The sequence below is a fragment of the Peromyscus maniculatus genome, chromosome 8 (assembly GCF_049852395.1).
Source record: "Peromyscus maniculatus bairdii isolate BWxNUB_F1_BW_parent chromosome 8, HU_Pman_BW_mat_3.1, whole genome shotgun sequence".
NCBI classification, from domain to species: Eukaryota; Metazoa; Chordata; class Mammalia; order Rodentia; family Cricetidae; genus Peromyscus; species Peromyscus maniculatus.
The window spans coordinates 57,523,174-57,547,500 of NC_134859.1; the positions used below are offsets into that span (position 1 = coordinate 57,523,174).

At 47.7% G+C, this 24,327-nt stretch overlaps 1 long non-coding RNA gene across 1 annotated transcript in view; it reads left to right on the forward strand.

Annotated features, from left to right (window-relative positions):
* Positions 1-2,027: 2,027 nt before the first annotated feature.
* LOC143266902 (uncharacterized) overlaps positions 2,028-24,327 on the forward strand; it is a 73,141-nt gene continuing 50,841 nt past the window's right edge. The window contains exons 1-2 of the long non-coding RNA XR_013041724.1: positions 2,028-2,136; positions 9,949-10,105. This is a non-coding gene — a long non-coding RNA (uncharacterized LOC143266902). The remainder of the gene's footprint in view (positions 2,137-9,948; positions 10,106-24,327) is intronic.

A 24,327-nucleotide genomic window follows, 5' to 3' on the forward strand; every position in this document is an offset into this window, starting at 1 on the left:
CTTCGCCACTCACAGCCTCTCTCTGCCACAGCAGCCAGGAGTGCTCTTCGGGAGCACTCAGGTAGGAAACTGAGCCTCAGCACAGAACTACAGAAAACATGAGTGGATTTTAAACCCAGGTCCTGAGCCCCCTATATTTAATGCTCCCCAGAAGACCTGCCTCCTCAATGTCCATTTTGTCATGTAAGTCCCTCATCCCCTCTGCCAGCTCCACCAGGTTGATGAGAAGGTTCTAGGTCTCCACACAAATCCATCTCTCCCAGCCCACCGCTCTCACACTCAGCCAAGCTCCCCAGCCCAGGCTAACACAGTGATACTTGTGATTTCCTTGCCCTCTACTTCTCTAGGAAACAGATGCCCATTTTTTAGAAGACTTTCCTATGTCAAGGTATAAGTCAGCTTAGGCAGAGCTAGAGGAGAATTCCTGTCTTTGTTTTGTCTCACTATGGCGCAGCTGTACTGGGTTAAATTGAGGGGACAAGGACATCTCAAAGCACATGTCATATGATACTCTGTCCACTTCCAGGGCAGCTGTGACTGGGTGGGGCACTGTGGGTGTCAAGGAGGAGGGAGACACGTTGCTTCTTGCTCCACATCTCTGGCCTGGGATAACCTGGTCTTGCCATCATCATCCAGGAACTGAAGCTTTGCCCAGGGCTGTCTGACATGTGATATACCTCTTCCTTACAAATAGGCTCTGTTAACCTTCTCCCCCTTGAAGGCAGTTGTTTTATTATTTTTTTCCATTGCTGGATCTTCAGGATCTGGTATATAGTAGGGACCCAATAAAGGCTTGTTGCATGAAGGATTGTAAGTCTGTATCTCCCAGAATTCTCAGATCTTAACTTCCAGAATTATTTTTTTTCCTGGCACTGGTAGGGAGGGGCATTTTGTAGAAGTCTGACGACCACCACAGTCTCTTTGAAGCACAGTACAGAAGGTGCAGTGATCTTTGAGCTGTAACATTTGATCTGTGTTCTGGAAAGACGGCCCTGGCAGCTGCATGGAGGACAGACTGGGGAAGTGATGCTGGAGCCGGAGGCCATAGCTGTAAGGAGAGGGAGCTACCTAACACCCAGTGTTACACAGAGAGCTGCAAAAGTACTGTCAGAACGGATAAAGACGCTGTGAACTTTAACAGCACTGTCAAGTTCACAAACTTTCTCCTCCCCCTTTTTTTTTTCCCAGCTAAATAGCTTGCTTGCTTGGCTGGTTTTTCCAAACTCCCAGGGCACCCCTGAAGTCGGTCAATATGGCATTATTGTCAGTTGGGGAACAGTAAACCTGTGAAAAACGCCTTTTGCATTCTGGATTTATGGCAAGCATTTGAACTTGGTGAGTCTTGAGCAGCACTTGGAAACACAGTGTTTTGATTTTCCCAATAACTTCCTGAGGATCATTGGAAATGAGAATTCAAAGAGCCCAGATGGATTTTTCCCATAGGCCACATACTTGTCGAGATGTGTGATTTATTTGAGTCCTTCAACAAAGGATTGTGGAGCAGGTAAATGTGCCCACTCAGCTGTCCTGAGAAGGCTTGGTCCTGTGGGTGATGGGTCCACTCACATCCCAACACCAAAGCCTGGGCAAGAGCCACACCCTTCACACAGTCACCCTTGGGAGGCTCAAGGGTCCTCCACATCTTGGACTGAGTTGTTTTCACTTCTGTCCTCCACTGTTCACCAATAGATGGAGCTAAACCAGACCACGTGACCTTCAAGCATCCTTCAAACCATGTACAATGTTTTTGGATTTGAGGTTTAGCTATTAATGCCTTGAATTAATTCAAATCTTACTCATTTGTGCCTCAGAGCTGGCTCCTGGGGGCTCAGTATAGGTCCATCAGTCATTTTTCTTGTCACTGTCAACAAAAGCCCTGACAGAATCAGCTTCAGGGAGAAGAGGTTTATTTTCGCTCACGGTTTTGGAAGGATTTCAGTTTATGACAGCGTGAACATAGGCTATTTACCTCACAATAGACTGGCAAAGGTGGGGACCAGGGACAGGCATATCTTTCAGAACCCACCCCCAACTTGTGACCTGCTGCCACCAGCCAAACTCCAGGGAACAAGAGTTCAAAATGTGAGCCTGTAGGAGGCACTTTAGATTGAACTGCTATCATAGAGCTGGTCTATGGTAAGGTTTGGGCTGGTGTAGGGGGGGATGCAGAGGACCAACTTGCTTTCTCCCTCCTGTGTAGTTTTTTTTTTTAACCCTTTGGGGGCCTGCCACTCAGTTCCCAAATAAATACACATTATTCTTACTTACGAATGCCAGGCCTTCATTTGACTTGTTTTTAGCCAGCTTTTCTAATTCAAATTATCCCATTTCTCTTTAACTGAATTTTGCTTCTGGGCTTTTTACCTTTCTTTATTTGATACATCTTTCTTTCCTTCTTACTCTGAGGCTGGCTGTGTGGCTGGGTGGCTGGCCCCTGGTGTCCTCCTCTCCTTCTCCTTTTCTTGCTCCTCACTCCTCTCTCTTGAGCCTAGATTTATTCTCCTATTTATTCTCTCTGCCTGCCAGCCCTGCCTATCCTTTCTCTGCCTAGCCATTGGCTGTTTAGCTCTTTATTAGACCAATCAGGTGTTCTAGACAGGCAAAGTAACATAGCTTTATAGAGTTAAACAAAAGCAACATAAAAGAATGCAAGACATCTTTGCATCATTAAACAAATATTCCATAGCATAAATGAATGTAATACACCTTAAACTAATTTTCCACAATAGTCCTGTCCTTTCCAAGGAAGGCTTGGGGAGCATCTTCAAGGGCATGAGGGGGTCTGTGACTCTGCCCACAGGCACTGATGACCAAAAGCATGGTGATGTCCCCGGCCCTGGCTTGGATCTTCACTGTCATCCTGATGAAGCTGTCGTGGTACCATGTGTGACAGAAAGAAATCCTACCCTCCTTCTGTCTTCTTACCTGCACCCTGTTCTTGGCATTAGGTTATGAGACCCTGCCCTGGGCTTTTGTCTGCACTGTGTGCCTTCCAATCTCACTTAAAGCTCTTCACACACATGGTCCCACCCCGCTAGTGTTTGAAGATCCAACTCTGAGGAGCCTACACTCTACTTTCTAGGACCTGACTCCTGCCCCACTCTCCATGCAGACTACAACCCAACTTATGTCTTCACCTCCACCTGAGAGTGTAGCAAGGGCTCATGCCTCCCTGCAGCTCCAGAGCCCAGTGCAGGTCCAGACACGTAGTAAAAGAGGTGGGATTGCACCTTCCCACCTGGAACCTGGAGTGTGCAGATCTGAGCTGTCATCCTTCCTCTGCTGTCTGGCAGCTCTGGGACTTTGGGCTAGGTGGCCTGGTGAAGCACCACAGGCTTTTTCAATCCCGTGCTTGACCCGGTAAAGGTCAAAGATGCTGCGGTAGAATGGGCTCTACAATATAAAATGTCCCACAGAGATCATACAATCAGGACATCCATTGTGTGCCTGGCACAGCTCTTAGCACTTTGCCCATCTAGAGTCTGTAGGTTTCTTCTACCTGACACGTTGAACTAATGTGACTGTAACCACCTCCCCTGTTAGAGATGCAGCGTCTAATGACCAGGTCTTAATCCCACCCACAGCCCCCAGACCACACTGCTAGACAGTGGTGCAAGGAACTATGGGACCCAGATGACCTGACTCCAAAGTCCATGGCTTAATACAGTCTCCCTGAAGGTGATGCTATTTATCTAGGACCCATTGTCCACTGAGCACTACACCCTTTCAGAAATCTAGTCAGGAATTGTCCTATGAGGGATGAAGGGAACGAGGCTCGGAGAAGTTACCTGATAACTTGTCTAAGGTCACACAACTATACGTGACAGAGCCAGGATCCCACTGCTAAGCTAGCCCTAAAGCTAACATTTTTTTCTATTTCCTTCAGTCTCTCCCTTAATTAGATAGAGCTCTTACCAAGCTGTAGTTAAGCTTGCCATCCCCCTGCCTTAGTCTGATTCCAATGTCTGCGATTATAAACATGCAACACCCTACCTGGTTTCACTTTCTTAATGTTATCACAGGACCAGAAGTCCAGAAGACAGCAACATTTTCCCCCAAAGTCTCGCAGTTTAGTGCAGAATCAGGCTGTAAAGTCAGCTACAGTTAGCCATGGCTTCACGGCTACAGCTGCTGAAGGAACATTTTCTTTTCCTAGCAATCTCAGGTCAGAAAGACCTCAAAACCAGAAATTGCAAGATCTCTTAAAGGTCGCCTACGACCTTAAGGCACAGGCATCACTGCAACTGGATCCTATTGGTCAAAGCAAAACATTAGTGAGCCTGGATTCGCTAGGGAGACATAGACTCCACCTCCTGCGGCACTGCAGCGCCTCCTAGTGGACGAGCCGAGAGACGGTGTTGGGACCATCTCGGAAAACTCCAGCACCCTCATTTCTCAGCCCCGTGCTTTTATGCCTTCCTGAGAAGATGGTAACCTCTCGTTCCTCTTCAGCTCATGTCTAATGTCCTTTTATTTTGCTACATAGCCCCACTTTACCTTGGCACAGACAGTCCCCCGTCTGGAAGACAGCAATTACAGGGATCTATCAGGGAGACCGCAAAGTGTAGCAACTTACTAAGTCTCTCTCCCTTTTCCTAGTCCCTGGGGCATGGACAAGTCGGTCCCAGACCTGGATGTGTTTTTGAGTGCTCCTGTTCTTTACAGGCTGGTTGGGAGAACCTTGTATGTTCTGGTTCCTCTGCTGGGTCAAGCCAGCCTCCCCTCATAGGTCTGGCTCTTCATGCCCTGCCCTACCAACGGCCTCTGCAAAGAAGTTGGGTTTCCTGGCACACTTCCAAGTCCTGAAGTGACTGAACTCCCAGTTAAGAGAAGCCGTACTCAGAAGCATGAGGGGTGGGGAGGAGTGGCCAGGGTCACTGAGAAAAAAATGTGTAAATCTTGGTTTCTGGTTTCTTTTTTTTCTTCCTTCCTTCCTTCCTTCCTTCCTTTCTTTCTTTCTTTCTTTCTTTCTTTCTTTCTTTCTTTCTTTCTTTCTTTCTTTTTTTTTTGTCTAAAAGGGGACTTGGCAGGAGAACGGCCTGAAGCACCGCAGCCATCTTGGACAGGGTGAAGCCTTTGCTAAGTGCTTTCTTCAGACTGTCCCCATGAGGGGACACCTGGGACCTTCTGCAACTCGGGACCTCAGCTCTGCTTGCTCAGTTGTCCCGCAGAGAGGCTGCAGATGGGAATTTAGGATTTTGTTGCCTTCTTCTGTGTGGTCGTGACCCAGATGATCACCCTTTTGCCATTTCTTAAGGGAAAACGTCACAGACCGTAAATAATTCAGGAACTGAGATGTCCAAACTCCCAGGCAGGCTGACGCTACCCTGTGGGAAATTTTCCAAATCGGGCTGTGAATTGTATCATGCTCTATGGCTACCATCTTGTGCCATTCTTATCCTGCCAGCTCAGCTCTCCAACACACTTGTCGGTCCTGTAAGCCATGACGCCATTTCAGGAGGCATGAAAGGATGGCTCATGAACTGTGAGGTGGTGGGAAGCGGAATGACAGACGCTGGGGAGAGATTAAGAATGAGCCAGACATGGAGTCAGGAGTGTAAGGGGGAAAGGAGGGGCTGGGAAGGGAAGGAACCACCCAGTATGTTCTGAAATCTGCACATGTGTGTGTGCAAGCATGTGTGCACATGTGTGTGTGTGGTGTATGTTGCATGTACATGTGTGTACCAGTGCACACGCCCCTGTATCTGCAAGCAGAGGCCAGAGGAGGAGAAGGTCAGACATCTTCCTCTATCATCTCCCACTTTATTGCCTTGAGACAAGGTTTTTCTCTCTCAGAACTAGAAGCTCCCAATTTTGACTGGGCTGACGGTTCCGATATGACAAAATCCATATTTAAGTGGGGGAAGCTGCACCCAGAAGTGTGAGGGGCAGAGCTGAATGTCCAGGGTCAGTGAGAGTTTGGCCTGCAAGATCTTGGGATTCATTTGTCTCTGTCCCAGTGTTGGAGTTTACAGACACATGCAGCCATTTGTTTGTTTGTTTGTTTGTTTAAATGTAAGTGCTGGAGATTCAAACTCAGGTCCTCATGGTGCTCAGGAAGCACTCTTACCCACTGAGCCAATTAGCCTTGTTAAAACCTTCTATTCCCACAGAACAGTGAGGAAACAGAGGCTTGGGGTCTCAGCTGTTAAAGATTTAGCAACGAGGGTTTGAAATGAATGCCTCCCCACATCAGTGAGCTCCTCGCCCACAGGATTGCTGGTGGAGCAGGGGGCACAGGGAGCCTGTGTCCACTGCACTCATCTGCTCTGTAAGTCAGTCTCAAAACCATACTAAGGGATAAGAATTGGCCTTGTCATTTTACAAATAAGGACACAATTTGCCCAAAGGCACATAACCTGCAGCTCAGAGGCAGGGTCTGAACTAGGGTCTCTGTGACACAAAGGTCCCTGTGAGGGCCTTTCAGCTGCACTGTGATAACTCCTGTGTGGGTGGCATTAGATTGGGACACTGGCCTGAGGAGAAAGACAGGGTGGAGAATGTTCTGGGGTTTAAGCCTCGGAAGGGGTTCCTTAGTCAGAGATAGAGAAATCAGGATGGGGTGGGGGCAGGTTTGGCCTCAGCGGATGACAGTTGGGCACTTTCCATTCTGCTAGAGTCCCCGAGATAACGGAATCTTCAGGGCTGTCTCTGGTCTAGAACAATGGGAGCAGAAACCAGGAAGGAAGCAGAGGAAAGGCTTGAGAGAGAGCTGGCAAGATAGGGGGTGGGGTGTGGGGTGAGGGGGGTGGGAGGGTGGGGGAGAGAAGAGGCAGAGACACTGATTGATCCAGCTTCAGTGGGAGGAGGGAGAGGCTCCTAGGAGGTTGATGTTCGGGCAGGAAGGAGGAAGGCAATAGGGAGGTCAAGGGCAGGAGAGGTGTGGGCAGGAAGTGGTCCAGCTGCAGAGCTGGGAGGAGGATGAGGTGCAGTGGAAGCTTTGGGATTGCCCCCCTGGTGGTTGGGAGCCCAGTGGTGGCTTGAGGAGCTGGAGACAGGAAGGGGCTGTAGATGCCTGGAGCAAGGCTGTGTGGGAGCCTCCCACATGGGTTGTCCCCGAGCACTTGAACCAGGGTTCTCTATAGACAACACCCTTTATGTGGCAAGTTATTTTTGCTGTGGAGCCACGTGGTTGTACCAGGTAATTATAGGGTAAAAGGAATTAAGAAAGACATAATTTCTCTCCATCAAAGCCTGTCTGTTTTACATCTCCACCTCGCTCTGGCAGGCAGCCTTTCCTGCCTTCGCAGGTGCCACTTTGATTTCAGTCACGTAGGAAAGGAATCTGAAACACTTTCAAAGCGATTAAAGGGAGGAAGCTATTGGAATGTGGCTAAATGCAATCATCACATTAACTGTTTATGGCCATAGGGCTTTCAGGACCCAAGTCCTTGGGTTAGCCCGCGGAGGGGGCTGGGTGGCTGAGAGTGCTAGCAGAGGCGGCCGTGGCAACGCAGGCCGGGTGGACGCAGAGGGGCTGTGGGGGACAGCTCAGGGCCGGGACGGCAGAAGGCTCTGGAGGAGCAGGTGGGGGACAGCCAAGGGCAGGTGCAGTGGCAGCGAAGGAGCAGGTTGGGGACAGCCAAAGGACAGGTGGGGGGGGGGCAGGCAGCTAATCAAAATACTATCATGATCCCAGCTTCAGTGTGTTGAGCACCTACCAGTCACCCAGAGTGGTGGCCTCTGTCCTTTGCAGAACCTCTGGCCATTATGCCTCTAGCAGTAAAGACAGCAAACTCCAGGCACTCCTAGGGAGGGAAATGCGGGTGATGGCGTCAGTCCTGTCCACATGTCAGGCCACTGGCTGGGTCTCCAGACTCACTAATTTTGCTTACTATGGCATTAAAAAAGATTTTTTTTTTTAAATATCTAGTAGTTGGACCTCTGGTTCTAAACCTAAACTATGTGGGTCAGGAGAACCATGGAAAACTGCTTCTCAAAGGTTGCAAGGCCCAAATGAATGGCTGTGACTGCCCTCCATGGGGTGCTGCTCAGAGGCTTCCAAGACGGCAAAATTCACAGGCCCTAAGTTTTAGTTCTTGGGTTGAAAAATGGGAAGCATTCAATGACTGAAGACCCCAGCAGCTGAGTCCATGAAAAGGCTCAGAATGGCGTGGTTTCCTCTCTCCTTGATGGGACCCTGCTGTGGCCATGACAACGGCTTCTCCATCCTAAGCATCTGAGCTCTGGCTGCAGATCCCAGGTCACACTGCAGGTCCCCAGGTCATACCTCTTGTCTTCTCCACTTTACACTTCCAGGAACTGGGGACAATTTGTCTTAGTCAGAGTGCAACCAGAAGTAAAAAACCAAAACAGGATGCACGCTGACAAGGAAGGTTGCTGCTTGATCCTGATTTGTGTGGCTTTAGGGGGTGGCGAGGCAAGCCTGAAATCAGTAGGTCAGCCCTTCAGGAGGAAAAGGATGGAACTTGTCAGCATGGGCAAAAGCTGGCAGAATTCCTTCTTCTTTATGGAAAAGCCTGAGCCTTTTTTTCTCATAAGGTTTTCAACAGATAGAACAACGTGTTTTCTAAAACCATCTCCCTTACATAAAGCCAACTGATCACGGACTTTAATCACATCTGCAAAGCACCTTCACAGCAACATGCAGATTAGCGCTGGAGGAACCGGGCACTAGAGCCCAGCCAAGTTGACATCACTTCTTCTCTCTCCATTGCATCTCACTAGCTAATGAGGCACCGGAATGGCGACAGGAGGTATGGGCTGGAGCAAGAGAAGAGGTGAGATGGCAGAAATTACCTCAGTGACTGGAGGTCTGGACCAGAGTTTCCTCTGGCATCAGCTGCAGACTGTAGCTGACCTTTTTAGCACAGGTGTCTGTCAGACCTTTCTGGACTCCTGAAGTGATCTGCTTCGCTGGGCTGCACTACATAGCACACGGCTCTAAGACTCAGTGGCTTGGAACCACCATTTATTGTCACGGTCATGGGCCTGCAGGTTGATTGGAGTTTGGCTGACTTAGACTCTGCTTGGCTGCTGGGTCTGCTGGAGACTGTAGCTCCAGCTGGCCATGGCTCTAGGTTGTGGATTTGGTTCATAGTTGCTTCTGTGTCTGATCTCTGGTCCAAACCTAGGTTCAATAGCTGCTGAAACAGATTCTTTACAGGATGGGTCACCACAACACAGGAGGGGGAAATCTCAGCATCATATAAGGACACTTGCAGCCTTGCCAAGCTCTCCTACATCTGACTGCTATAAAATCCCCCGAAATCGCCAAGGACTATCACTAGCCTTGGGTGAAGCCAAGGGAATTTCAATTTTGGCTTTTTAAACTTACTCTGTGAGCCACTTTCTGCTTTGAATGAACTTAGCAGAATGCCCGCTTCCCTTCTCTGGTCACTTTCAATCACACAACGCTCCCCTTAGCCTCTGAACAGCTCTAGTCAGTAATTAGAATGTTCAGACCGATCACGAGAGTCAATGATACTCACCAGTGGCCACAGGCAGACTGTGACTATATCTCCCTGTCATTAAGGGACCAAGGATTGGGCCTATAACTCAGCATGTCACATAAAGCCTGACTCTGCTGTGTACCTACTCTCCATAGTCCATCTAGAGCCTTCTCCTTGGTCTCTGATTCCTGTTATGTTCATTATACATTTTCTGGGTTCCTGTTGCCCCTCCAGGCAACTTCCCAGGATAGTTTCTGCTAGAGACCACTCTGGGCTCTCCCCCCTCAGCTCCCTAAAATACTTTCAACCCTTTACCCTTATAGCACATTCATGATTCAAAAGCCAATCTATTATGTCCTCAAGAAATCAGGATTGAGTCCCCTCTCTCTAAGGCCTCCATCCCTCTTCCAAGAGATCCCCTGGGTCTCCATGTCTGGCTGAGCTCCATTTGTGCAAGAAGGGCTTAGTTGCCAAGTTTGGGATAATTGGGATTTTATTTCCCCCATCTAGTCATCATCACTTTTCTCTTTCTCAGTCAAGCGTGTCCCCCGTGCTGCCTGAGTTTTTGCTGGACACCACGTTTGTGTTGGAGACACATTGCCCGCCAGCTTCACTGTGCTTCACAGAGCTGGCTGCCATGGGAGCTGCTCATTAAGGTTGCTCATTATCTTGGGCTCTCTTCACTTACTCAGGTAGGTCACTTTATTCTCTTGCACAAGGAGCCAAACTACTGGCTTCCTTGAGCCTCAAATCCAGAGAGAGAGAGTCCACAGGAGAACCCCAAGATCAGAATAAGAAGTCCTGGCTGGTGCCTGAAGGCATGGTTTATGCTGAGTCCCATGGAGGATTACTTGTGAGCAATCACGGGGTGAATGTGAACACTGATTACATCTGCAGGTACCAGCCAAATGAAATGAAGTGTAACTATATAATGTTAGGCAAATTTAAAGGATTGTTATTTCTGCTGGGTGAGATCGCTACTTCCCAGCATAAGAAAATAACCTCTGAGGTCAAATCCAAATTGCCTGTTTTATGCTTCTGTGAATCTCAGTACAATACAAGAAAGCTCTTGATGGAGGAAGCAGGTCCCATGGACAACCATCTGTGCCTCTTCACTGTTCCCTGTGACCCCTCTGAGTGGTGGTCCAGCCTGTCTCAGCTGTGAACTTAAGTCTGTCATCTGTGGCTGGAGGGAGCTGGTCACCCCCAGGGGAAGGGGAGAGAGCTCACATGGTTCCCCAACCCTGCTCTGATGTCAGAAGGTTCTTTGGCTCTGAGGGTTCTTCTAGACTCAGAGGGGCCAGGCTGGTCATGACCTTACCTTGCTCTAGCTGGTCTCTACATCCTTCACATCCCATAGGGATGAACTCATCTCTGAAGGTGTCAAGCTGCACTAGTTGTTTTTCTTGCTGCTGCTTGATGCTCAGTCACCTGTTTGCTGTCACTCTTGCCACATGGGGTGACAATGAATTGTTTGCTCCTCTTTTCTGCTTCCACGCTGTGAGTAACTCTAGGCTTAGCTATAATTGATCCCCAAGACCCCTGATGCATAGCAGAAGACCAGCCCATGCCAGAGGAAGTGCTGGAGGCAGAAAAGAAAGGAACCAATATCCCACCTCCTCCCCAACAGCATCCAAGTGACCTCTCCTGGAAGTCTCCACATGAGGCTAGGATGCAGCCTTGTCACAATATTCTATAGAGAAGCTGAGTGGTAATTGATTTTCAGAGATGGCCTTGTTCCGGGGCTCCATGGAAATGCTTCCTGCTGGTGAACTGGATATCATTCTCATGTGCTGAGGGTGCTGGCCAAGTGGCCCATGGCTCTACTGACTTGGTGGCTAGAGAGTCCACTGAGAGCTGATCAGCCTCTGGAAGGAACTGGGTTGCTAGATGAGAGTCTGGCAGGAAAGAACTGTCAAGCATCTCAGCCATGAGCTGACTCCCCAGAAGAAATAAACATCCATCCCAGGGGCAGCCAGGGTATACAGCATTGCTCAAAAGCCAGGACTTGGGCTCATGAGAGGCTGGCTCAGATAGTCATGGTCCTGGGAATGGTCAGAAAGCTGGAATCAAGTTCTCAGTTGCCATATTGTCTTTCTCTGTGACTTTGAATAGTTCCTACTCTCTAGACCTCAGTTTCCATATGCATATACTATAACATTTAAGTGTTTAAATTCTTAGTCCACTACCTAGGATCAGATTCTAATTTGCTAGTTTTTAAGGTTTTTTTGTTTGTTTGTTTTAATAAGGAAGACCCTGAGACAGCTACTTTTCCTAAAAAGGGTCATCTACTTCATAGATCTGTTGTGAATATTACATGACTCCACACAAATATATTTTCATACACACACACACACACACACACACACACACACACACACTTCCTGAAATGTAACTAGTGCAATGTAAGTATCTACTGTAAGTATTACATCTTCACCGTCATCACTGGGCTAGCACATCAGTCTCAAAAGCATTTGTGGACTGAGGTAGGTGTGTGAGAGAAACTTCCAGGACGTGATCAAACAGAAAGCCACATGTCTGTGCTGCATATCTACAACTGGTCAATATTCATCTTGGGGGATGTTCGTCTCTCCTTCTGAAGCAGTATTCTTGCTATTCCTTTAGTGCTAGAACATCATTCTTAAACAAAATATTAAGCTGTTGTGGATTTAAAGGCATGTCCCATCTGGCAAAACAAGAAACTGGAGCCCGTAGGATGCACTCAGATGTCACTTATCTCACTTGCTCACTCTTTGCTCTCCTTACTGATGGTGACAAAGATGATGTGAGGAGGATCCTAGTACAGGACAAGTGAGCTGACCAAGGTCATGAGGCTGTCCCCACCTCCCGGGGCTCTAAGAATCGGTGCTGGCCCTTGCTTAGGTTTAGATGGCTGCCCCCAAGGGAAGGAAAGGGTGTGATGGTGCTTTTCAGTGAACTTCTGCAATGTAGGGCCAGAGGAAATGATAAAAGTTTAGTTCAATTCCATGGAAACCTTACTGCACATGGCATTACAGAGAACATCCATCCCAGCACTATGGCCATCTCTCTCACCCCCACCAACATCCAAAGTAGAGCTTCTGATCCTCCATGGTGCTGTCACTGTGCTCAGGCCATTCCCAGGGCTGGTAATAAGTTTTTAACTCAGATCCAAGGGTACCTCCTGGGGAACAGGATGCTCTGCTCCCCCTCTTCTTTCTGACTCCCAGCATGGCATCTGGCTCATAGTACCCACTGAATGCCTGCTGATCTATGCATGAGCTTGTGAATTTGTTCAGACTCATCCAGGAAAGCTTGTTAAACACCCAGCACACATTGCCTGCCTCAAATCCAAGATGCTAGTTCAGGACTTAGGGAGGAATCTGCTTCCTCATTTGCTTATTTTCTTTCTTTCTGTCTCTCTGTCTCTCCCAACCTCCCTCCTCTCCTCCTCTCCTTCTCCACCCTTCCTTCCTCCCTCTCTCCCTCCCTTCCTTCCCTCCTGTCCTAGGGATTGAACCCAGAGCGTTTACATGCTGGGCAGATCTACCACTGAGCTATGCCTCCAGCCCCTGAAGTTTGGTGAAGTGGGGGAGGAGCTTTGCCTGTGTAGCTCAGGTTAGCCTCAAGCTTACAACACCTCCATGTGCTAGTATTACAGGTGTGTATCTAGAAACCTTTGCTGTTCAGCCCTGCCTTCCCTCCCACCCTACCCACCGCCCTTTAATAAAAACTGCCTTTGGGAAAGTGGACTTTGCTCATCACCAGGGCAGAAGACTCACTATTTTACTCTATGTGCAGTGGGGAACCAGTGAGTGGATGTGAGGAGGGGATAGGAAGTCGTCTGGGGCTGTGCTTTATAAAATTTGCCCAGTGCCACTGCCCCTCCCCACGCCCCTTTGGGTCAACAAGACTGATTTTGAAAGAGAGATTCTTGACAGACATCACTGCGCTGCAGCTGCAGCAAGGCCTGCTCCTTCTCAGCCTTTGCAGCCTCTCTGACAGCAGGCAGGCCATTAGGGGCTCCCTGGCCTTCCGTGATGGCTTGTTAGCACATTTAAGCCCTTTGTAGGAGGCTCTCCTCTGTGTAATTGGGCCTTCACTCTGCTGCGCTTCCTGGCCATCGTGCTTGTTAGCTGTCAGGGAAGGCTGCGGATTTGTGGAGTAGCCAGCGAAACCGTGTTGTTTATAGCCAACCCTGCTAGGTGAGGGCCCCATAAAAAGGCGCCAATAATACAGGGGCTTGCCTTGTTGAAGAGGAGGAGGAGGAGGAAGGAAGGAAGGAAGGAAGGAAGGAAGGAAGGAAGGAAGGAAGGAAGGAAGGAAGGAAGGTAGGCAGGCTCAATTGCAAGTGGGCAAAGTGACAGAATAGAGATCTCACCTGAGGTATATACAGAGCTCAATTCAGTGTGGTTCATGCTCAGGAGACTGCAGCTACCCCAGGGGAATGATCAGCTGTTTTCAGCTCTGACACTCCTTCCTTGGACAGTTTTTACTAAGCTGTTTGGAAGCACAAAGATAGCAACTCCATAGAAGGAAGCCAGAAGTAGTGCAGAATTAGAATCCAGCTTCCCCCTCCTGTCCTACCCCCACCCCTGGGAAGAAAGAGAGAAGTTTTTCACTCTGGCCAGTTTAAAGAGAAATGCTGTGGCATCCTAGGTCTTGGATTTGGAAGAGAGCCCTCCTGTGTGTTTCTCCCCCTACCTCTTTGCCTGATCACCAGAGAGCAACGTCTAGTCTCTGCAAAACTATCTCAGACCAGGGATTTCAGTAAGAACTCTAACCAGGGGTATGAGAGAAGTCTTTGTCAAAGGGGAACAGAAAAGAAATTGGAAAAAAAATAATAAAGGGGCTGTGGCCATTCTGGATCCTCAGGTTTACCAGTGGCCCTCCAGTGGCCCTCCAGAGCTCAGACAGATGGACAGCAGGACCAAGAATGGGGGCACTGGGCAGCACACAGGTCTTCAGTGAACAATAGGAAGCCTGAATGGCAGATGTTTACAACCAGACTTTGCTTGCACCAGTGGTTCTCTGCGAACCTCTGCCACACACCCTATATACACGACCTTTCCTGTTGTGTCCTGTGGTGTGCCCCAGAGGCTGACCTATAAGGGGAAACACTACCCATGGTTCCTTGCTGAATAGCTGGTTTGTTGGGTTGGGCCAATTGGCCATCAATGGAAAGCTGAAGCTTCTTTGAAGACTCTGGATTTCACTGGGGTCTACACACCTGACTTCCTCCTTCTCCCTTCCAGGTCCATGGTGGCGATGCCTCTTCTGTGGCTGGGATATGTGTGTCACTCCCACCCACAATCCTGAGAGAAGTCTGTTAGATTTGGGTCTCTTCTTTGGCTTCATCTAAGTTGAGTTCTCTGTCCTGCCACTTCCTGACTGACAGAGCTTCTGTTCTCCAGGCCCTCTCCCCTCAAGCAAGGCCTCTTTCTTCTGATTCTAGCTTGCTTCTGACCTGAGGGAAATTCTGGTCTTGGCACAATATAGGGGTGGGCGGAGGCTGTGAAGGAATGGGTAATATAATTAGAGGTTGAAAGGAGAAGCTGGAGATCAGCTCTCAGCACTGGGTCTCATGAGGGTACTCAGAGCATGTCACCAGAGTGTCTATGTGGTACCCCAGCTTTTAGGAGACCTGATTGTTGTAACCGAAGATCCTGTTGACTAAGGAAGGCCCAGAGCAAAACTGCCAAAGGAAAGATTCCGTTGGCATTTACAATGGGAAAATGGTGTGTCTAGTCAGAAAAGCATAGGCTACTTGGAGAAATTTTATGTACAGAACATTCCCTTGGAATCCAGGAGCACAATATGAGCAATTAAGGCCACCGTGACAAGTGGCAGGACTGAGAGGCCTATGGCGGGAGATGCCAAGGGAAGGTGTGTCTAGGAGGGCTTCTAGGAGAAAGCAGACTCACCCGCCCTGGGAGAACATTCTGGAGAGGGACTAGTGGAGGTGATGGTAAGAAAGATTCAGAAAGTTTATAGTCCAGATGGTAGGAGGTATGTTCCCTATAGTATGCAGTATCATCTGCCTCAGGAAGAAGAAGCCAGAGATGAAAGGAAGCTATTTTCCTCTTTCTGCCTGCCTGCTCCTTCAGATATGGCCATCCTTGGGGCATGGGATCTGGCTGCTGCCGAAGACATGGGAGCTTCTATTGGAAGACCCAGGCCAGGAGCCGATGCACAGGATGAACTTAGCCAAAGTGGACTGAGGTTTATAAAAGAAGACACTTTACCTTCAGCATGGTTCCTGGATCTCATAGACATACTATCAACCATTCAAGAGGAAACTTTATCTATCACCATCCAACTCTGTTTTTATTGTCAAAAATATTCTCTGTACCAAAGTTACCAATGGCATAGACTCGCCTGGCTTGGGTGGATGGTGATGGATTCAGGATGCCCTTTGCTATTCAGAATGAATTCTATCTTCACCAGGCTAAAGGAATGAATGGATTCTAGTTTTCCATTGGTTTCATTGAAGCCAGAGAAAGACGTTATCATGAGAATGAGCTTGTCACCCCTGTGTGGGCACAAAGAATGTAGCCAGATCGTGAATATGGGCACTGACATTTCCACAGACTACTCCAGGGTTCTCAGAGCTTGTGGCCACTAGAACTTGGGTCCTTGAGCACACTGATGGCCTATTTGTGGTTCTCTTACTTTTGTAGGATATCATAACATATTTGAGCACACATGTGGTGTACACATCTGGATTTTAGAATATCCCTTAGCAATGAAGACCAGGAAGACCATTTAGGAAAGGACAATGGCACATACTAGGTCCTTCGTGCTTCCTGGTAGAAGCTGATTCCCAGACTATGGGCCTTCTTTCTCATGCAGACATTTGCCAAGTCTCAGCTCAAAAATTCTTTATAGCACAACTTATTGGGAAGTGTAGGAATCACCTTCAGAGCAACTTTAGCAAGTCAAGACACATTCCTGTTCTCTAATCATTCAGCACATGCTTTTTGAGTGACTATTAGATTATATTAGGTGCGGGGGAGATAATATAGGACAACAAAGACATCAGCCCTGGGGAAATTTGCATTCTGAAGATGCAGACAAAGAAGGAATACATGTGTAAGTTAATGGTGGGCAATGAATTGAATGAAGAAAAATGGAGCAAAGGTGACATGAATTATTGCTATTTTAAATGAGGGGGTCAAAGAAGTCACCACTGAGCAATGACATTTGAGTATAGACCATGAAGCAAGCCAAGCGAATACACAAGAGAACAGTTTTGGTAAAAGAGATGGCAAGGGCGGAGGACTCAAAGGTGGGAGTCTGTTTAGGATGTGCAAAGGGCCTGGGTGTGTGGGAATAAAGGGGCGTTCTGGCTGCAGTGGAGTGAGCAAGTACAGAGAGGAAGGTGGTAAAGTGAGAGGTCACACCTCTCTCCCATCTTGTGACTCTCAGCTCCTAAAACCCCCGCCGTGAACATTGTCTTTTCTTTTTTTCTGGAAAGGTATTGATTCCACATTGGCAGCTTTCAGAGGCGTACATCCTTCACTTATGTCTTAAGTGCTGACATCTTTCACTTATGTCTTAAGTGCTGACATGGCTGGATTGCAATATCAGCTGTCACCAGCAGTTGCCACTACTGTGGCCATAGCCTCCTGTTCAATAGGTTTCTCCTTTACGAAGGTTCCTTTCCATGTACACAGCTCATTTATGTGGGTGCATCTTGGGGGCCAGGTACCATGGAGGGTAGCCACTGGACTTCAGTGATTAGATGCGGATGGCTGGAGTATAAGCTCAAGGTTATAATGAGATGACCCAGAGGATGAACCTCTGGCTGTGAGGTAGCAGAGAAGCAAGTGCCCACTCTGATCCCGCTGTTGGGGACACTGCAGGCTCTATCCCTCCACCTGTCCCCTCCCGATCCACCCAAGACTTCAGCTATGTGACATCATTTTGTTACTGGTGGTGGTGAGGCTACTCCCATGGCAACTATCTACTCTGTATCAAAGTTCCTGAACACCCACCACCACCTCTACCAAGTTCCATCTTGCTGTGGTATCTCCACAGCTCTCAGGACTGAATCTTTGAACCCCAATTTCCTTTTGAGGACTCTAACAAGCAGAGACATGGTGGTACTTCCCAGTATTGTGTTGGTCACTAAGCTACTGTCCCTCACCAGAGAGCCTGTTCTTCCTTTCCTAAGCTGGAGTTGAGATGGCAAGAGGCCTTTTTATAATGCCACTGGTTTCTTATGGGGTTTGGCCCAAAGTGGGAGCTAGGGGTAGAAAGAGGGAGAAGAGGTTCCTGCCCCCTATTTTGGCAAGTTACTCCTGTAGAGACCCATTGGAGAGTCTCACAGGACCCTTGCTGCCTTTGCTCACCCTTTGGCCCAGCTGCTACAGATGCTGAATGTCTGCTGGCTTCATTCTCTGAGTGTCTGTGTCCCCCACCAAAGGGCTGGGGAGAGTCCCCTCTTCCTTTCATATCTTCTGGAGAGTACTGCCAATTCTCTTGTTTTCTTAATTTGTGCAGCCCTATCTACTTGCCTGTGAAGAGCTCCTCAGAAACACCCTCCTCATTACAATGTTAAATTAAAATTTAGTAGATGAGGCACATAGCAGAATAAACTTTCAATTAAAATATACACACTGCGTTGTGTGCAGGGAAAGTGGAGAGAACTCCCCGTGTCTGTGCGGTGAATGTGCTGGAGATTTCATTTTGCTATGACATCTCCTTGGAATTACACTGCTAATTGATCACATTGTGTCTTTCTGTTATTTAAACTTTCAATAAAACGGAGATTAATGGAAGGTGTAATCCTCCCGGGCAGAACAAATATTCCCATTGCTCATGTCAGGTACAGAAATGAAAGCACTCTGCTAACAGCATTTTTGCATTCCATCTGAGCACACGAAGTTAATCATGAGAGATTCAGTGATTCCTTAATTGCCTGGGTGAAAAAAAAATTTCCTACCCCATTTCTCACCCCAAATAGCTGCCCTTGTCAGAGTGGAGTGAAGTGGCCAGCTAAGAGGCAGAACCAGGCATCAGAGCCCAGTGTAGCTGGTGTGTATGTTCAAGGACATCATCCACCATGTTGTCTGAGAGCCAGCATGCAGATCAAAAGGGACTGGAACTGGGAAGGGTCATAAGCCAAGGGTACTCTGAACCAAACTGTGATTTTTGATAATAGTGGAAGTGAGATATAGGGAGAAGTGTTTCTTGTGACTTGAGACTCCTAGGTGGGAGTGACATATGCCACATCAAGAAGCCAGTTAGATAGCAACTGCTATAAACTAGTGATCGTTGACAGGCTCCTTGGATGTACCATGCTTCAGTTTTCCTTGCTGTTCTTGGAAATAATAATTGTTAATGTCTCTAGGATTATTGTGGTTTGTTTTGGGGACTGATGTGAAACTCTCTGAATGGGTCTCAGTTCCTCCTCCTGCCCTGCAAGCATTGGTTAGCAGCACTATTATGCATCCAGCTGTCACTCCTCTCTTTTCCAGGATGTCTATGCCAAGTTCAATGGCCCTCGAGCACATCCTGTAGAATCAGTTCATGAGATGTTGATTCCCAATCACTGTATCCCCTCATCTCTACTTCCTTCATTATGAGGTGGAGATGGTGCTGCTTGTCTCCAAGGCTGTTATATCACAGTGTGGGGGAACAAACGACGAGGAGGAGCCAAGATGACTGAGCTCCCCATTTTATCCCAGGCTCTGTGGAATAGGTCCACCTCCCTCACTTCTAAAGTAGCTAGTCCACAGCTCCCTAACCAGGAACTTGCTCACGGGCAGTGGTGGCATGTGATAGAGGGGAGATGTTCACAACACAGTTGACCAGGAAGCAGAGTGTGAGACAGGAAGCACCCAGGAGTCATAGGACCCTGTAGCTGGAGAGCTTTTCTCCAGGTCCCACCAAGCCCCGACATCCGACAGCCCATTTATAAAATAAAAACACAGACGCTTACATTATTTAAACTGTTTGGCCTAATGGCTCAGGCTTCTAGTTATCTAGTTCTTACATCTTAAATTAATCCATTTCTATAAACCTATACCTTGCCACATGGCTTGTGGCTTACTGGCATCTTCACATGCTGCTTGTCAATTCGGCTGGCAGCGTCTCTCTCCGCCTTCCTGTTCTCTCAATTCTCCTCTCTGTTAGTCCCGCCTATACTTCCTACCTGGCCACTGGCCAATCAGTGTTTTATTTATTGACCAATCAGAGCAATTTGACATACAGAGCATCCCACAGCAGGGCCCTATTAGCCATCAATGATCAATTTCTTCTTGAAGGCCAATCTCCTGAAATTTCCACAACTTTGCCAAACCATAGCATCCCTCACCTGCCACAGTGGTAGATGCACAGCAGCTGGACTGTAAGATCAGATAGAAAGGTTGTGACATGGTGACAGACATTCCAGCTGAGTCACATCTGCAAATCTGGGTGGGTACAACACCCAAATGGAGCCAAAGTCTCTAAGACATGGATTTTGGTTAGTGTATGGATCACCTGGCTTTATGTCCATCCAGCCCCATGGGCTATTTAGCAATGGTTACATGTAGGGTAGGACAAGGTCATGGGGTATATAACAAGGCTGCTTTTCCAAAAAAAAAGTGTAAGTGGAAAACATTCCATCAGACATGGGGATAAGGGAGAATAGAAGCCATGAACACCTCCTACACACCTTTAAACTTCCATAAATGGGGTGTAAGCAGTGGTGTATTAGTCAGTATTAACAGATGGCTCTCAGGAGGGGTAGGGAGAGAACCCTGATGTCAATGTTTGCTACTTCTATGGTGTGACCAGGTGTAAGTTACCAATAAGCTTGGAAATGTCCTGACCATTTAGAAGTTGTCGATAATAGTAAAATTGGAAGACTCAAATATATCAATTAAAAATAACAGGTAAGATGACATGGAAGAGCTTCAAAACCCCCAGACTTGTCTTTTTATCCTTTAGCATGGCCTCCCTTCAGTTCTAAGCAGCAAAATATTCTGGGTTCACCACCTCAGAGAAGGTACACGGGATAGGGGTGGGGAATGGTGGAAAGAAAAAGTGTTCTGAATTCTCATCCCAGATTTTATGTTCTCAACTAACGTTATCCGACAGAACTGAAAGCTCGTTGACACTTAGACACAAATGTGTGAGACCAGGAGGTTGGAGAGGCATGGCCACCACCTCACATCTAGAACAGTCATCTCTAGGTCCTAGAGGGAGGGAAAGAAAACACTGAAGAAAGCCTGAGTGGCCTCCGTGTCCTGGCTAGAATACCCTGGCCCCTGCCTTCTAGACACAGAACTGCAGAAGTAGTTAGGGTGCAAGAACAGAGGTAGCCATCCTCTTGGGGAAGCCCCAGACATGACTAAGTAAATTACAGATAAGGTAGATGAGGTCACAGGCTAATCATGAAAGGTAAGAGAGGTCTGCAGACCTGAAGGAGCCTGATATGTGGTACATGTGAGGAGCAGAGAGCATGATGGGAATAACAGGGATGCTGCATGGACAGGGCACACCACTATGTGATTGTGGTGAAAGTGAATGGGCAGGCCTCTGGCTTGAATGTCAGATGTACGCCACTCCTGTAGAATAGGAAGGTAGAAACTAAATAAAATTACAAAGTGATTAAGTTAGTCCTATTTTTAGGCCTTAGCTTATATAGACTACAATTGAAATTGCAAGCCTCCACTTAGGCCATTTTTCTGTAAAGGAACAGATATCAAGTATCTTAGATGTTGAGGGCCTTAGACAGTAATATCGATCCCTCCTCCTCTTTTTCCATTTGAAAATGTAACAGAGGCAAGTATGGTAGTGCAGGCCTGTAGTCCCAGCCCCTGGGAGGCAGAAGTAGGAGGATCAGAGTTTAAGGCCATCTTCAACTACAGAGCATGTTAGGTTTCAACCTGTGCAACATGGGACCCTGTCTTAAAAAGACAGAAGAGAAACAGGGGGAGGAAAAGGAGGTGATGGAGGCGAAGGCCTGCACCCTTAGGCCTGTTGCTGTAGTATGGATCTGCTCTTTGAAGCTCTCACTGGGACAGAGAGATAAGAAACAATACGTTCTGTGACTTGACATCTCTCAATTTAGGGTACCTGGCTCCTCCCTGCTTATTGCAACATGTATGCTATGTTGGGCTAAATCACATGATGTAACATACCTCCCCTAAAAGGCTGCAAAAGCAAGACTTTTATTTGTTTTGAGGATTCAGCTGAGACTCCTCAGGGCAACTGCTGAAGAGGCACTCTGAAGGCTCATCTCCCAAGAGGCTCCTCCCTCTCTCTCTCTCTCTCTCTCTCTCTCTCTCTCTCTCTCTCTCTCTCTCTCTCTCTTCTCTCTAGGCTGCAGAGTGTAGAGGGAAGCCTCTCCTTCCCCCTAAGGCTCCATTGTGCTCAGGTCTGTCTAGTATTCTTCCCCCGGCACCCCCACCTTGAGGCCCTTTCATTCTAATAAACCTCATTGAAGGAAATTGTATGTCAGCTTCCTTTGTGAGCTATGCTGGATCGTTTTTTATGTCAACTTGACACAAACTAAAGTCATTTTCGAGAAGAAAACCTCAACTGAGAAAATGCCTCCATAAGACTGGGCTGTGGTTAAGCCTGTAGGGCATTTTCCTAATTGGTGATTAATGGACGAGGGCCCAGCCTATTGTGGGTGGTTCCATTCCTGGGCTGATGGTCTTGAGTTCTATAAGAAAAGCAGGCTGAGCAGCCATGATGGGAAAGGCAGTAAGCAGCACCCACCATGGCCTCTGCATCAGCTCCTGCCTCCAGTTTCTTGCCCTGTTTGCGTTCCTGGCCTGGATTCCTTAGATGATGAACAACAATGTGGAAGTGTAAGCCAAATAAACTCTTTCTGTTTCATCAGAGTAATACTAATCCTAAGACTTGAACCAACTGCCACTGTTCATATCTTTCTATAGGGAGGTGGGGAGAAAAAATACGTAAGCAGCACCTTGGCTCACAGATTTGGCCCAATGGCTATTCGTTTCACCTCTGTGATCTCTGTGAGAAGCATCTCTTCCATCAGGCAAGAGAAAGTCCCCTTGGCCCTGACCTCTTCTCTCCAATGCTCTAGCCCACTAGGCTGCTGTCTCCATAAAACTTTCTCTGAGGTAACTGTAACTCTCTTGTATTTTTTTTTTCACCAAGCCAGGGACATTCTTGTGCAATGAGAGCCAGTTAGCACAAAATACATTTCCTTCTCAGAGGAGAAATACTCTTTCCCTGGATTAAGGCCACAAGTGGACTTTACACCTGGCTGTCAAATGTTTCCCCATCCCCACTTTTACAGTGCTAGGGTTGGAGGGGGCAGGACTTAGACATGCTAGGCAAGGCTCTACTGCTGAGCTGCAGCAGCCCTGGCTGTAGAATAAACTCTTTGCATGGCAGGAGACTCGCCATTCCTTCCACCTTTGGTCAACACAGGGCCACTGTCCTTCACTTCTAGAAGGCTCCCAAGCAAATATAGTGGGTTCACAACTTCAAGAGCAAAGCCAAAAATTACAACCAGCACACAAAAGAGGAAAGAAGGATTTTATTACCTTCAGGTAGGAGGGCAAAGCTTCTAGAGATGGTGTGCTTTCCTTGATAAAAGAAAAAGAGAAGAGTTTATTAGGGGAAGTCTATACCTGTTTGTGTGGAGGAAACTTTGGGAAGGGTACTTTTCTACATGTGCTCAACTTAAGGTATATACTTTTGAACACACTGGTTAAGGTCATAATTTGAGAATAAAGTATGATGGAAAGGAAAGCCTCCCATGTAAGTCAGAATGATGTGAAGGCAGTGGAGAGATTCTCATCTGCAACAGGAACTTGCTGGTCACATCTGGCTTCCATTGTCGTTCACAGTTGGCAGCTATGATGGGCTGAGAAAGCAAAGCACAAGGCAGCCTGGCTTTTGGCAGATAGGAAATAGAAGCTCCAGCAGACTAACCTCTTCCCCACTCCACCCCACCCCCAACCTTGTCCCCCCACCTCAACCCACCCCAGTGGTATCAGCCTGCTTGTTGTCCATATCATCCCAAACAGTTTTCAAGCTTCCTATTTATGACCAAGGGAAAGGGCACCCACAAGGAAGAGCTAAAACAGAGATTATGAACAAACCAAGTCTTCTCTACATTTCCCTGTGTCAATTTAGCATCCTTTGTCTGTTTGTTCCTCCCTTTGAGGGACCATCTTCTGGGATGTAGGAACACTGATAGTTCATGATGGGGCTGGGCTATGGCTGGACTAGAGTTACTCCTGGGATATCCTAAATGACTTCAGGGCAGCTAGAATTAGAGATTTTATTGGGGAAGCAGCCTGTCCAGGCATTTCCTTTGTCAATTGCTTTGTTTCTTATTTGATATTGAAAAGCAGCACATGGGCCCAGATGAAGAGCTAGACAACAAAGAAGAGGAAGTGCCATGCTGATATGAAGTTGATGTGAAACCCTGCTGTCCTTGGCAAGCACTCAGGCAGCCTCTCTGAGAAAAGTTGCCAGATTGGGCACTAAACCCACTATTGAGAGGGGATGGTACTAGTCAGGCTGCTCACCAGCGTGGATACTGTGGTGGTCTTGGTGTCCAGCAAGTTTGTTCTGTAACCAAGTACTAAGGGTTAGGGAACATCCAGGGCTTGGATCTGAAGGGTCAGTCTCCCCAGTGTTGGGTGGATCTCATAGCCTCAGATGCCTATATTGTCAGAGGGTCAGAGAGTCACAGGAAGTCACAGGCTGAGCCCTGTTGTTGGCTTCTGTCTGGACTTTGACCCCAGCCACTGATACATCCCTGATCTATCCACAGGCAGAGTTTGGAGTTGTATATCAAGCCTCAGCCCTTTGTGCTGTGTGACAAATGCAAGCATGCACAGGAAACTTTGGGTGTCCATGTTCTATGCTGTGAACATAACTCAGAACTGATTCTTTTGTCTGGCGAGAAGGGGCAGGCCAGGAAGTATGGTGTGTGTGTGTGTGTGTGTGT